The 15,840-nt window shown below is 37.6% G+C and overlaps 1 long non-coding RNA gene across 1 annotated transcript in view; it reads right to left on the bottom strand.

Annotated features, from left to right (window-relative positions):
• The window catches only part of LOC141373842 (uncharacterized), a 60,888-nt gene extending 46,490 nt beyond the window's left edge, over positions 1-14,398 (bottom strand). The window contains exon 1 of the long non-coding RNA XR_012380191.1: positions 14,276-14,398. This is a non-coding gene — a long non-coding RNA (uncharacterized lncRNA). The remainder of the gene's footprint in view (positions 1-14,275) is intronic.
• Positions 14,399-15,840: the final 1,442 nt, after the last annotated feature.

Below are 15,840 nucleotides of genomic sequence, written 5' to 3'. Positions count from 1 at the left end.
ATCCAAAGTCTTAGAAATGAGCTATGCTCACTTTCACTTTCTATCAATATTTGCTGAAATAAAAGTATAGTGATTTTATATCCTCACTGATATGACCTCTAACATCAACCCTTGGAAAGCAGAGGTTGATGGGGGGTTTTTTTTGGTTGTTTGTTTCGATATATTTTTCTATTATAAATGGATCAAATGTTTAAACAATCTAAAATCTAATTTTTTGTACTTTGAGTTGTATTCATGTAAAACATATGCTGGTCTAAAATATAAGTCAACAATTGTGTCACTTAAAAACAAACCTAAACAAGTATGAAAAATAAATGTGTATAATCTGAGATATTTTTAAAAGTCAAAATTAGAATAAAGCAACTGATTTTTATATATCAATCCAGAGAAAACAATTTACTCAGTCCTTCTCCCTAATTGAAATGTCAAATTGAAATAATACTTAGAAACATATGAGAATGGAGATCTATGGAAACTCCAAAACCTAAACTATGTATGACACTGTCATAGTCTACATTGAGTTTATTATATAAAGTAAATAATTTTGTAACTAGCCCTATAGTCCAGACTCTGATAGAATTTAAAAATTATTAGCCAGATGAATGTTTCAATAAATATTTATCTCTATTGATTTCTAGCTTCTGTCTGTAAATGCCTTGTACTTTTTGATCTAAGACATGTCCACAGGTTTCACATTTGTTTTATGAGAGAAATAAAAATAAATCACCTAATAGGATTTCACTTCCTCTGATTCCTAAGATATTGAAAACCAAATTAATCACATGGGAAATAAGTCATTTTGGGGTAGGTGATACTTATGGCAACTGTGAATTAGTCACTTTTCTGTAAAGACCTAGAAGGAAAAATAATATTATTTTATTTAAACTATACACATATGTGGCAAACAGAAGGAACTGTTAAAATCAAAAGAAGATGCAAACATGCATAATAAGTTTGATAATCTGCAACAGATAAAATCCATTTACATACAAAAATCCCTGTTTATAAAAGTAGCTAAATCTTATTGTTAAAAATTATGAATAAGCATTCTACGCATCAGGAGACAATAAGTTATCTTGGGATTTAGAAATTATAGGGTCATTATCCACTAATACTTCAACCAGAGTTTAGTGAGCTACCTAAAATGGAGATCATTCTAGCAATCTAATAATAACATTGATCTTTTCAAAGAGTTTTAGAAATGCCACATCACTTGACTGCATCAAAATCTAATGTGTTCTACATATTGTTAAAGACGTAACTAGCAATCCATAAAAATAATTATGCATATATTACAAGCAATTGAACAATCATATGAATTGAATCTTTCATATTTCCCAACACTGGTGTGTCTACATTTGAAAGTTGAAAGAATTTAACATTTAATTCTGTGACTTGAAAGAAATTAAGCTAAAATACATCTACAAACACTAATGAAATTGCAACAACAAACTCAAGCATTAAGAGAGCCATTAAGGATAAGTTCATAAATAATGAAGCAAAAGTGTTCTTTATTTATTACTAAATTTTAGCTAAGAACTTTAGCAATTACTCTGTTACACGCAACTACATATAATTTTATTTAATTATTAAAATAGTCCCATACGTTAAGTACCCTTCTCTCCATGAGGTTACTGAAACTCAGAAAGTTTAGGCAACTTTTCCACATTCATGTAGCAAGCCACAGTGGGAAGTCAGGAGATTGATTCCAATACTGATGTTCTTAGTTACCCTTCTAGAATCCTTCCATCAAAATTTTGAGAAACAGAAGCTTAAAATAGCTGTTCTAAAGGTAACACTTTCTGAATATCTATCTATATATATATATATATAAAAATACACACACACACACACACACAACAAATAGCAATCCAAGTTCTCAGTAACTTCCTATCACCAAAAGAAATGCAGAGTATAATTTACGAATTGATAAGTTCGAACGATCAGGTATCTTTGATTCTATAACATATGCTTTCAAGTTCCAGCATTTTCTGAATTTTGTCTTGTGATCAAAGTCAAAGAAAACTTCCTGTTTCCAGGCAGAGTTTCAAGAACTTTTGAGAAGTTATCCAGTATAAGAGGCACCTATTCATCTGATTATTGTCTTGATAGCTCAACTTGTGGTTCCATTTTAACTAAAATTTGCATTACTAATTATGAGATCAAATATCCCAAGAATATTTCATTTTCATTAAAATGCAGCTTTGAAATAAAAAATCATCTCGGTTTCCTCACATATGAAAAGGTTACAGGGCATCATCAGATTTCTGTAAAGATTAAGTGTGAAGTCTCAGACTGGTGCTGGGCATGTAATAGGTACTCCAAAAATGTTTGCCGTCAACAATGCTTTTTATGAAGAAGAAGAGGAAGATGCAGAAAAGCATGAAAAACAGAGCTGCAGGTTGTAAACTCATAAAAGAGAAAAAAGTATATTTCAACAGAGGAATAACCTGCTTAATTTCTTGTATGGCAATAACCCAGAGCTTAACACGACCTAGAAATGGGTGATATTTCCAAGGAAATAAAGTTGTTTCATATTGCCATTGAAACATATCCAAAAATATCATTTCAAAGTAGTTTAAAGTACAACTCACATTTTCTCCCCACAAAGATCTCCCACTTATTCCTTTTTTCAAAGAGCATGTTACCTACACATACCCTGTGCTGTTACCACATACAGTATAACGACCTGAGAGTGTGACCTTATTGGAAAGGGTCTTTGCAGATGAAATTGGTTAAGATGAGACCAACCTGGATTTGCAGGGGCCCTAAATCCAATGACTGGTGCCTTTACAAGAGGAGAGGACACAACACACAGAGGCACAGGACAGAAGGCCATGTGAAGATGGACACAGAGATTTGAGAGATGCAGCTACAAGCCAAGGACCACCGAGAAATGCCAGGAGCCCCCAGAAGCTAGGAAAAGGCAAGGAAGGATTCTTCCTTGGAACTTCCAGAGGGAACATGATCCTGGCCACAACTTGATTTCAGACATTTAGCCTCCTCTACCATGAAAGAAGAAATTTCTGCTATTTTAAGCCACCAAGTTTGTGGCATTTTGTTAGAGCAGCCCTAGAAAACTAATATACCACCTCTGCCTATTCACTCTCAATGGTAAGCTGCCTGAATCTCTCTCTCTTTGGCCCCAGCTGACCCATCCAACTCCTCTCGGAACCTCAGTGCAGACATCATTGAATCCTCCTGATCTCATTAGTCATCTCTCTCCTCAGCGTTCAAAATCTACGAACCCACTCCTCACAGCTTAGCAACAAGCTGTCAGATCTTTAAAGGTAGAGCCATGGCTCACATTTGTTTAGCTCCAGAGTGTCCAGCACTTAGTAAGATGCTCAACCAAAGTGCCTAGGTGACTAAGTCCAGGGCACAAGCTCTCAATAAAATTAAGGGCACAATCTCTGGAACCAATGAGAGTTCAGAACTCAGCTTTGCTGATTACAAGGCTATAATGTTGAACAACATTACAGAGGCCACTTTTAGGTGAACAGGCTTGAGCAATGGAATGTAGAAAGGGCCCACAGTGACCACCTGGCTGAATATAGGCAGGCCCATCAGGTGACCCACCTCAAAATATCCATAGACCCTAAGTGACCAATGAGCTACTTACAACTAAGCACAGTTACCAAAAAAGGTAAACTTCCATATGTTCCCATATCTCCTCACCTTCCCCCTTTAAAAACAGCCCCAGGGTGGCCTGGGTGGCTTAATGGGTTAAGCATTCCAACTCCTGATTTCGGCTCAGGTCATGATCTCAGGGTTGTGAGATCAAGCCCCCGTGTGGAGTCTGCTTAAGAGTCTCTCCCTCCGTTCCTCCCCCATCTCTCTTCCCCTCCCTAGAAATAAATAAATAAATAAATAAATAAATAAATAAAAACAAAAGCAGCCCTTACCCACTGCCTCATTGTAGACAGCCTCTCCCCTTGCTGTCTTGCCAGCCGCTCCCTTGTGGTATACTCAATAAACTTCTATCTCCTTTGTTCTGCCTCGGGTGAATGCTTCCATTGCTCACATCGCTGGATTCCATCTTCATTGCCCTACATTTGGGGATCACCCTACATCGGACAGACACCCCATTTAGACACCACAAACATCTCATGTATCTCTCTGTGCCTCACTTTGCCTTATGTATAAAATAGAGATAATAGTAGCACTTATGATGTAAGGTTCTTCTAAGAGAGTTAACAGCTATAAAGCATTTAGAACAGCTCCTAGCACCTAGTGAGTCCTTGAAGCTGTTGTCACTTTTATTTTAATTATTACTATATCCAGAGAAAATACATATTAAAATACATCTGTTTAAGACTGAGTATGGACAGATGGCTAGAACGGAGCCAAAAATGAACAAAGAATTAGTCAAGTGTTTTGCTCTCCAAAACTCCCAATTATTTCCTGTATAATAATCAGAAAAGGCATTGCTTTTGGAGGAATCAATTAGATATTTCTTTTCCTAGGAGTTTGATGGTTAATTGCAGGTGTCAACTTGACAAAGTTAAAGGGTGCCCGCATATCTGGTAAAACATTTCTGGGTGTATCTGTCAGGGTGTTTCTGGAAAAGATTAGCATTTGAGTGATAGACTGAGTAAAGATCCCCTCACCAATAAGGGTAAACTTCATCCAATTGAATAAAAAGGTGGAGGAAGGCCAAATTTGCTCACTCTTCTCGAGCTGAGATATCTATCTTCTCCTGCCCATATTGGCACTGCTGGTTCTTGGGCCTTCAGATTGGGACAAGGATTTACACTATTGGCACCCTGGTTCGTAGGCCTTTCAATCTGAACGAAATTATACTCCAGGTTTTTCTAGTTCTCCAGCTTGCATACAGCAGATAGTGGCACTTCCCAGCCTCCATAATCACATGAAACAATTCCTATAATAAATATCCTGGTAGATAGATAGATAGATAGATAGATAGATAGATAGATAGATAGATGATAGATAGATAGATAATAACTATTGGTTCTGTGTGTCTGGAGAACCCTGATTAATATAAGGAATGAACTTGCCTTTCTCAGAAGATACCAGCCAAAACTCCAACTATCCTCATATGTCTTGTTAATCCCAAGGCCCCTTGTCTCCACCCAGAAATTTTCCTTTTCTACAGTATCTTCTCTCTTTTCCCCAGGCTAATCCTACTCATTCTTTTAAGCCCAAACTCCCACCTGGGGCATGATTACTTTCTCAGTTACTGAAGCCCACCCTAACCCTTTCTTCCTGTGAAGACCTTTAATACATCACAACACATAATTCTGCATACAAAGACTGATAATTTGTCATTTTTCATGGACATATATTATCTTCCCACCAAACTGTAAGTTTAAGAGGAGAATCAGCAATTTAGCAACAGATTGACTCCAAAGTCCTTTCTCTTGATTATACTTATGTGTTTAAATCTGTATTTCTTACATAATTGTAAACCCTTTAATACAATCCAAGCATCCTAGACATTATAATATCCCTGCCAGGCCATTGAAGTAACTTTACAAAAATAAAAAAATAAAAAATACAGGTGGAGGTATAATTTATCTGCTGTATTTGGCCCAAATAAAATTTGTTTTGTAATATATATAGGGTGATATTGTGCTATTATACAGTTACGGTTATAGAAAAGTAGTGAGAAAGAGAAAACTGAGAGAAAAGGCCCAAAAGGAAAGTTTCAGAGAAATAAAATTATATAGACTAAAGAAAGGAAGTCAGATGGATGAAATAAATGTTATAGTTGACCAAAACCTGAGTTTAAATTTCTGTGGAAAAGAGCCAGATGATATATACAAAAAAATTTTGATAAAAGCGTAAATTTATAAAACATAAAACCATCAGCAAAAGAGGCAAAGAGTCTCCTCTTTTAAAACTACTGAAGAGAATAACTATCTATCTGAACAAGATTGTTTCCTGTTCTGCCTAAAAGCCTGGGGATGGATAAGAAGGTCTACTTCATAAATCATGAAATCTGCTTAAAAGAAATATATACTAAATATGTTTGGTTCAAAAAAGAAAAACTATCATCTGTAATTTTATTCCTGCTGCTTTTCCTCAGAGAGTGATAATTACAATCAATTCTTTAACCTTTTAAATTATAGGAAAATGGGCAGTTTAATTACACATCATGGGGTAAAGTACAGTGGGAAAGTGGCTGCAGTGGCTAGAATTCAGGCAAAAGGGCAATAAAGACATTGTAAAGGGAAAAAAATACTCATCGAACTAAATAAATAAACCAAAAAAAAAAAAGACAATTGGACAGTGGAAAAGGATAATATCCATTTATATTTGTCTAATCTGATATTTTAGTTAACACACTTAGAGAAAGACTCAAAATATCTCAAAACCTGTCAACTAAATTTTGAATAGAATAATGCTTCATTTCACTAGCATGCAAACTTTTGGACAACAGGTATACTGTCATGTGATCTATTTTACCTTCATCCCCTAGCACAGCCCTTGGAACCTTTGTTAAAACTAACGTGAATTCATGCATATGGCAGCCACATCCAACCTGAACCCAGAGAAGGCCCATGGAAGCCCCAGCACAGTGATATAGAGGTCACAGAAACAACAAGCTAAAATTCAGCCTTTTACTCATTAGACAGCCTCTGAATCTATATCAACCGAGGAGAGAGTGGCACTCATTTGTAAGTATTTCTTGCAAATGCATTATGCATGAAGCACAGCCCACGTACTAGGGAACCCCAGTGCACGAGTGGAAAGGGCTGGCCTTAGGTAGGAGCACAAAGCACTCATCCATAGGAGCAACAGGGAGAGCAAATTTGATGGGTACAGATGCAAGCGGGCTGGTTGATTTGGTGGTGTAGAGATGAGGAATTTCTCTTTAATTTGCTTCTATTTTCTCAGTGAAATAGAAGGCAGACTCATCAGCTGAGAGAACACAAGAGAAGGAAGTATGGAAGGTTTGAGGGAAGAGGAGAAAGGGTGAAACAGACATTTCAGACAGTGGGTGAGTCAGTGCCGAGGAAATGAAGTCCAACTGCAGGCAGGACCAGGGGCCTGCATCATCATGAATTAATGAGAAATCAGTGAGCACCGTTGGGCACTTTCCTCCAGCCACATTCAGTTGTGCAGGGCAGGCATGGAGAGCCAAACAGTCAGACTGAACCAGAACTTTGGTTTCACCAGACAAGTACCACACTTGGAGTGAGGAGTAAGAAGTCCATGTGAAACAGAAGTGCCCATTAAAGAGAAAGAGATAGCTCTAAATTGTGTAAATTCACTCAACAATAAAAATGTATTAAAATCAGTTTATTTCTATTTTTATTTATTTATTGGCTTATATTACTTTAACATTATATATAGTTGACACTGGACACCTTCTAGTGTACAAGGGAATTGTGTCTATACAAAAACCAAAAAATAAATTTAATAAGCCAATTGAGGAGGAAGGCAAGTGCAGAAGAAATAGCTTGAAAATCAAACAGGAATTTGGAAACAAGGGAAAGAACAGGGTGAACTGAATGGCAGGAGATTAAAGCAACTACCACTTGGGGGAGAAATTAAGAAAAGTTTAAGTCCTGTGTGATTCAAGAGCACACCTGGGACAGGGCAAGGTGACCTCTCATCAAAGTTAGTATGGGCAGGAAGTCAGGGCCAGAAGTGGATTTGATAATTTACAAAAACTTTGGACACACCAACAGTCTTTCTACAAAGAGTGAAATGACAGTTTATGTTTATCTTATATGAATCCTAACACCTAGGATGTCGTTATTTTTCCCTGGAGTTACGGGTTTAGCATTTATGAAACTGGTTTTTTACCCATGAAATGAAGGTTATTAAATGAGATATCAAGATCCACTTTCAGCTCTAGCAGTCTGTGAAACTAAGGTTATCCAGGAAAAAGCACATAAATTAACCCTTGTCCCCTTACCCCCAACATAAAAGCAACAAACGGAATATAACCCAACTTGAGTTTATTAATACATCTTTAACTGTTCCCTGTTCCCACTGAGATATATGTCTTAATGGAGAAAGGGCAAGCCTCCATCTGTTCTCATAAGCTTGTTTAAAGTGATTATCACTGAGTGAAAGGGGCATCAGGAGGCAATCTCATGGATGGTGGCTCTCCAAAAGACAGGGCTCACTGAACAGTCACATGCCTATGTGAATAGTACTCCCCACTGGCCCTAACCAGTTATTTCTGCCTTGTAAATATAATTTTCATGACTTGAGTAATTAAATGAATATGAACACCACTTTCTAAAAGGTTAATTGTATGGTACAGGAAGTAAATGTTATATCCCTGGTTTTTTGTTTATCTTGGAATTTTAACACCATTTCTTAAAAATGCAATGTTGCATATTTTCCACTACTAATTAACAAAGAAGTTGATTAAAAGTTATGCATTTCCTCTACTAGATGCAGCATCTGGGTGAAGGATTTAAGAATTAAAATAGTTTCCAGGTGAAATAAAACAGATTCTTTAAGGGAAAGAATCTTTTACAGCCACAATATTTACAACACTTTTATCAAGACATTAAAACAGAAGCAGATGCTTCTCTGTAATTCTAAAATATTAGTTACACATGGTATAATGCATTGCAGAAAACATAATAATAATAGATGATAGTAGAAGGACAGAGCAGTTTTCTTCTGGAGTTGGATACAGAACAGACCCCAAATATTCTTGAAGTTAAACTTAATACAGATGGGACAGTCCTAAATGCATTGCAAAGCAAATATCACACTAGAGAGATAAGAGAAAATATCCGTTCTTTTACAAATATCAATGCTGAGGGGGAGGGTATAACACATATATCATTCTTAATAAGTATGAATTATTTAAAGCATCAATCACGTAACTATACTTAAAATATTCTTGGTGAGGGATGCCTCAGTGGCTCAGTGGGTTAAGCATTTGACTCTTGATTTTGGCTCAGGTCATGATCTCAGGGTCATGAGATCGAGCCCCACCTAGGGCTCTGCGTGGGGCTCTGCACTGGGCATGGAACCTGCTTAAGATTCTCTCTCTCCCTCTCCCTCTGCCCTTTCCCCCTGCTCTCCCACTCAAATATATATATATATATATATATATATATATATTCTTGGTGATATGATTATACTTATATTTTAGCCTATTCTAAATCTCTTTTGTGGGTTCATGTAATGGAATAGCCTTACAGCTATGACTGGATTGAGTAAGTGTGGGCTCCATACTTTAAGCACTTGCCCTCAGTGCTTACTATTCATGCAACTCAAATTGAAAAACTATTTTGTGCCAGGCACTGTGCTAAGTAGAAGGAATACAAACACACAATAAACTTTTGTCCTGTGCCCCATGTAATTCGGGAGAGAACACATGAGAGGGCAAGGTGGTCTCCCATCAAACTCAGAATGACAAGAAATTGAGACCAGAAGTAAACTTGAAAATTTACAGAAATCTTGGCCACATCAACAGTCTTTCCACAAAGAATGAAATGCCAATTTGTGGTATTTATTGTCTAGTGGGGAAAATAGCTGTAGATAAGAATAAGCACACATAATGTGATAAGGACCTTGTTTTCTGTATATATAAGGCACTTGGGGGCAGAAACAAAGTGAGTAAGGACTACTGGAGTGTACTTCAAAGACGAGGAAAGAGGGCATCCTAGAAAAAGGGGACAGCACCATAAGAAAAAGCACAGATTGAAAGAGTCAGATATCGTCCACTTCATAAAGCCTTCCAAAGCTGTAATTTGCCCACCTAAAGCAAAGCAACGAGAGAAAAAGAAAAAAAGGCTTGACATGCACAAAACATGTCTAGTACATATCAAATATCATGCAGAATTTACAAAGAATATATAAGATGGTTTCATGATATTGCTCTATTCCTGAAAAAAATCTGCAAAGCTCTGCTCCTGCATGATTAAGTTTTGTTCTAGAAAACATAAATATCTTTGTTTTCTGACTCCAAAAACAAGAAACTTTTTTTTTAAAGATTTTATTTCTTTATTTGACACAGAAAGAGAGCACAAGCAGGGGGAGCGGCAGGCTGAGAGAAAAGCAGGCTCCCCACTGAGCAGGGAGCCCGATGCAGGGCGCGATCCCAGGACCCCGGGATCATGAGCTGAGCCGAAGGCAGACGTTTAACCGACTAAACCACCCAGGCACCCCAGGAAACGTTTATTTTAAAAAATATTCATGAGACACAGGAAAATTGAAGAAGAAAATTAAATCTAACCTCCCAGAGGCAAACATTACTTACATATTGGCACATAATGTTTTAATGTTTTTAAGTATATGTGTGAATGTATGTGCATGCTTGAGTGTAGCCTCAAACTTGTACAAAAAAAGTACTATTCAGAGTAATCTATATTTGGAGAAAGGAAGTCTCATGAATATAGTCTTTGACCCTACTGGGTCCCATAAGAACAGACATGGGGCCTGGAACACTCCTTACCAAGAGATAAAGAGCCCTCACAGCCTGTGCTGATCACCCTGCGCAGACATAGCTTTCCCTATTTAAGCTCAATATATTCCCCTTTGTTCTATTTAAATGTTGCATCATATTGTACCTAGCCAACCCGACTGCTGTGTCTGTCTTCCACAGGGAGGGGACAGGTTAAGAGGGGTGCTCTGTAGATACATTGCCTGCAGTGGCTGCCTAGAGACCCATTGGCCTTGGGGGACTAATGTCCACCACTGATGCTGATCTCGCTCTGTGTCTTCTCTCTGTAAGTAAAATGTTGCTCCACTGCATTGTGTTTTCCCTGGCAACTCCAATACCAAGATGTAATGGGCAGAAGTGTTTAACGTCTATTCCTAGTGGTTGGCATATCTTTGCTATCTTCCATGTAGTTGGAGTCTTCCCCTGGCAATGGTAACTGATGCATATCGTGTTGTCCAGTTAATACTATATATCACAGAGGGTGGCAGCTAACGATTCCTTGCCCCATAAGATCTAAATAACATTGCCTCAAACCTTAAATCCACACCCTATAGATGAACCTGGTACAGAAGCCTCCCTGGATTTCCCAGTTGTTCTCCTAAGTACCTTTGCCTCCAGCCTCCAGCTTTTATATATTCTCTTCCATGTCTCGTATCAAACTCAGACCATTCTTTGATTTCCACAAAATCAAAAGCCCACTTTACACAAGCATCTGGGAGTAGAGTAGACTTCTACTGAAGATTTAGACAAAAACAAGTCTACATCACAGTAATACCAACATTTAAATCACACATCAGACATCCAAGTTCCCAAATGGACCTTCAGTAAACCCACTGCTGAAGAATTTGCACTGGCCCTGAATTGTTAAGCAATCCCTGTTCCACAACTCACTGAACCTTGTGTCTTCTCACTCACTTCATTTTCTCTACTCCCATGATGTCATGCAGGGCAGATGAGACTGTTCTTTTGATTCTTCAGTTCTCTCCATTCATGTGACCAGTTCTCACTTTCTAACCTAAATGTTCTCACAAAGACAGTTACTTTCCAACAGCACAACTGATGTGAATTATCAGTACAGGTTAATTTCATTTATAGGTTTGATTAACACCACATCATGTCATAATTAGAGATCAACCCATCATTTTCAATGACTGTAGTATTCCACAATTATTTATTTAACCAATCACTTTTAATAGCTATATAATTTGTTTTCAATCTGCCCCTACTTCAATTAACACCTCTGCATAAATATTGGAAGAATTTTCTTAGGTTATTTGGAAAATAGATGAACATTCTTATTGATAAATCCTTGTCTAAAATAGAGTAGGCCAGACGTTTATTCCTCCAAATAAAATTATCCCATCACTTCTCACACTGATTTTAAAATGGACATTTCCTTCCTCCTTCTTCCCAATTTAAGTCAGTTTATTGACTCCCTAGGCCAAACCAACAACCTGTGACCTTATGACACCAGGTTTTTAACTGATGTAGCAATATTACCAAATACTACCAATATTTCCATTGAAACTTGGTGATACATATTTCTACAATTCTTTATTTTTTCTTTGAAAATGTGAAACTTTAACAACACAGACATTTAAATACTAACCATTAAATTTGTTCAAATGAAATGGAATCATTTCTATTCAGAATGGTAATTGATCTTCTGTAAATTCCAACTATTGTCAATCACTGTTTAGTCTAGGCTTGGGTTTCCCAAGGTCTAAGTTGTAAACTTGTCTTCACCTTTTTTCAAAAACACACAACTTTCTGGGCCAACCTTAGCATTTTTATTAAATGACCTGAGTTAGTCAGGGTTCTCCAGAAAAACAAAACCAATAGGAGATAGATAGGTACATAGATACATAGATAGAATATATATATAGGACCCTATATATATGGAATCCTGTGTGTGTGTGTGTGTGTGTGTGTGTATATATATATGTATATATGTATATATACATATATACATACACATGATCCTAACTTCTTCAGAAGTTGTTATAGAGCCCATCTCCACTTCTCCATATCCAGTTTTGTTAGTTGTTCAAGGGCATTCACTTTTCACACTCCTCTTTAGTGCAAATTTAAAAGTCAAAACTCATCACAGTTAATAAATACTGATTATATGTTTCTTTAATTCCAACACAAAAACTTCAGAAAAAAACTAAGATTTGATAGATTTAATAAGTTTGTTCCTTTCTTCTACATTTTAGGTATCAGTTGAGTTTGACATTAATATTATACCAGCCAGCCTCCCAGTTCTTTCTGATTCTGAAACACGCCAATCTCATAAAGATGTTCTACAGGAAAACACTGAATCTGTTTTACATCTTTGTAATTTTTGTAGACCGAATGTCTCAAAGAAGTTTGCTAGAAATTGTTTATGTAAAAATGATTTTCCAAGTTACCACACCCCAAAAGTCAAAAGAAGAATCCTTTTGCCAATTACTCATAATTAGTTCCAGGACCCACAATAATCTCAAATCTAACATGGCTGAAATTAAATCAATTTCTCCCCTTCTCATCCCATGTTCCCTTGTCTACGAAATGTACCACCACATTATGTTTGACCAAGATGGAAAACTAGAAATTGCTATAGATTCTGCCTCTTCCCTACCACCATATTCGAACACTCACCAATAGATACTGATTACAAAAACCGGGGTCTGTATTACCTTTCACCTATTTTTTAACACCAGCCTCCATGCCTCTAATACTGAAGCACTTTCCCCACCTCATCCCCTAACCATTCTCCATCCAATAGCAAAGGCTATTTTTTTTTCAACAAAATCAGAAACAAAAGAACAAAGGATACCATTGGGTCATGCAAATTTATTTAAAATTCTTGACTTGTTCTCTTTTCCACAGAATCAAGTCCAAGTTCCTCAGCATAAAAACCCCGTTATAGGGGTGCCTGGGTGGCTTCGTCGGTTAAGTGTCTGACTCTTGGTTTCAGCTCAGGTCATGATGTCATGGGTAATGAGATCAAACCCCAGGTCGAACCCCAGTCAGGCTCCACCTTCAGCAACGAGTTTGCTTGAAGTTTCTCTTCCTCTGCCCCTCCCCCAATTCACACATGTGTGTGCACACATCCAGGCGCTCCCCCTCTTTCTAAAATAAATGAATCTTAAAAAAAAAAAAAAAACCTCCCCTGGACTCCTGGGTGGTGCAGTCAGTTAAGCATTGGACTTTTGGCTTCACCTCAGGGCCTGATCTCATAGTCATGAGATGGAAGCCTGCACTGGGCTCCCCGCTCAGCATGGAGTCGGCTTGAGATCCTCTCTCCCTTGTCGCCCCTCTCTCCGGCTCTTTCTCTCTCTCTAAATAAATAAATAAATAAATCTCTAAAGGCAAAAAAAAAAAAAATTCCCTTATAACTTAGCCACTATGGCATCTTCAGTCTCAACATTATTATCCCTTCCTATTTTTTATCTGCCATTGTAGGGAAATCTGTGACCAAAGCTCAGGAATGACTCCTTTATCCTTTCAGACTCTAAAATAATCACTTGATCCCATTTACTTGCAAAAAATTTAAATGTGTGTATCGGTAAAAAAAAAAAAAAAAAATTTGCCAACCAAGCCTCTTTCATTTTGTATGCAAGATAGCCTTAAGTAATGAGTTTCATGTTATTTCTTTCTCAGCCTATTTATTCAGTAATGTTTCTTTCCTTAAATTATTTCAAAAGTCAAAAGTTCAAAAGCCAAAAGCGACATTATCATCCCCTCTTGCCTCATCTTAAAAGAAATAGACTAGGAGTATTGGTTCACAACTGTCGAGCTTCCCAGGTGGAATCTGAAACTGCCACACAGAGCGCAAGCAAAGACTGAATAAAGAGGCTACTCCAGGTTGGCAGGTAGGTGGCAGTTTTAACAAGCAGAGGAACTTACTTTCGAGACTTCTCTTCAGCAGCTGCAGGACAAGCAGATCTCCACGCCTATCCACCAGAATCTTAAAAGTTTACATAGAGGCCTTAATTGGGTTCAGTCAGGGATGCAGATGTTGGCAATACCATATTGCTTTCTCAAGGCTGAGTCATTGAAAATGGCGCCCACAACGGAAGTGGTGGGCGGAACATGGACAGGGAGTGGGGAGGAGCCTCTGACTGCCCAGATCCAGCACTAGGGTTCACCAGTGGTCCGGTCCTCTGATGACCTTCTACAGCAGAGATATTCTGAAACCTCTTAAAAGCATAAAGTTAAACAAAAATCAAAATAGCTGCACTACATCAGCAGAGCTCAATTTTAACCCAAGTAACCTTATTCCTCTCTTCTGCAAGCTCCCCTCCTCCCTTCTTAGCCTTTTGTTTCAGAAACCCAATACCACCCTGAAGACATGACAAATGAGGCTGGCAGCATATACACGATTCCTGTCAGAGCCAGCTAGATCCTGTATTTCCCTATAAAACCTCCCAGCTCCTTCCTCTGGGTGGGCTTGCCGTTTTGAAGGCGTTAGCCCGGTGCAGCCTCCTTTGCCCAGCAAAGCAATGAGGTTATTGTTCCTCTTTACCCCAAGCTCTGTCTCTGTGTTATATTTGGCTCTGAAGCATGGAGGTCAGTTTTCAACAACAATTCTTCACCCGGGTATTGACCCCGAAAACGTCTTAAATTATTTTCTCCATGTAATATTACAATTCTCTTGAGCAGGTATGTCTGGGATGAGAGAGTGTCTGCGTTGCGTGAATGGAGGTCTTGGTCCTTGGATTCCCCAGGAGAATGTTCCCTGGGGATCTGCGCTCAAATGAAGACAGCCAGAAGCAAAGTAGCAAGCACAAAGCAGTTTATTAAAGCAAAAGTACACTCACTCTCAAGGTGGGAGAGCAGGCAGGTTCCCAGGTTGTCGGGGGGGGGGGGGGGGGGTTGGATAATTACCTGCTTTCTCCCGCTGCTGGCTTTAAGGTGAAAATCCAGTCTCCATCTTCTCCGCGAAAGGGGATAGATAGAACTAACATTTATAAATCAAAAGAATCATTACAAAATACATAATCCCCATGCATCTTCACTATACAACAGAATCAATGTAGTTAGGCTAAATCCATTGCTTTTGACTAAAACATAAAAGTATTTTTAAATGAATAGCATCAACATCTTGAAGCAGTTCTATAGTGATCTGTCGCATGCCTTAATTTTAATTTAAAAAAATGAATAGCATAATCGAAGCAAAGATTCAACATTAATCTTTAAATCAAAAGGATTTACAATGAGATTATAATTAATTACATGCCAAAAAATATCTTATTGAATAAGGTGGTGACCTCAGTTACTTTGTTTAATCACTAAAACAATTCAATCTCCAAATAAGAATTTGGACTGATTCCAAATATATACAATTAAGATTATCAATTCACTAAGAACAGTGACAATAAACCTCAAAAATAAACTCTTTAAAAACTTTTTCTTTTTGATTAATGTATCTACAGTAATTTTTATTAGTACTTAGGTCCTTGAGGAAAATA

This window comes from Callorhinus ursinus, unplaced genomic scaffold (assembly GCF_003265705.2).
Source record: "Callorhinus ursinus isolate GAN/ISIS: 27379988/994484 unplaced genomic scaffold, GSC_fseal_2.0 scaffold1, whole genome shotgun sequence".
NCBI classification, from domain to species: domain Eukaryota; kingdom Metazoa; phylum Chordata; class Mammalia; order Carnivora; family Otariidae; genus Callorhinus; species Callorhinus ursinus.
The sequence above is the reverse complement of the archived record's forward strand: the minus strand, read 5'-3'. Positions and strand labels throughout refer to the sequence as shown.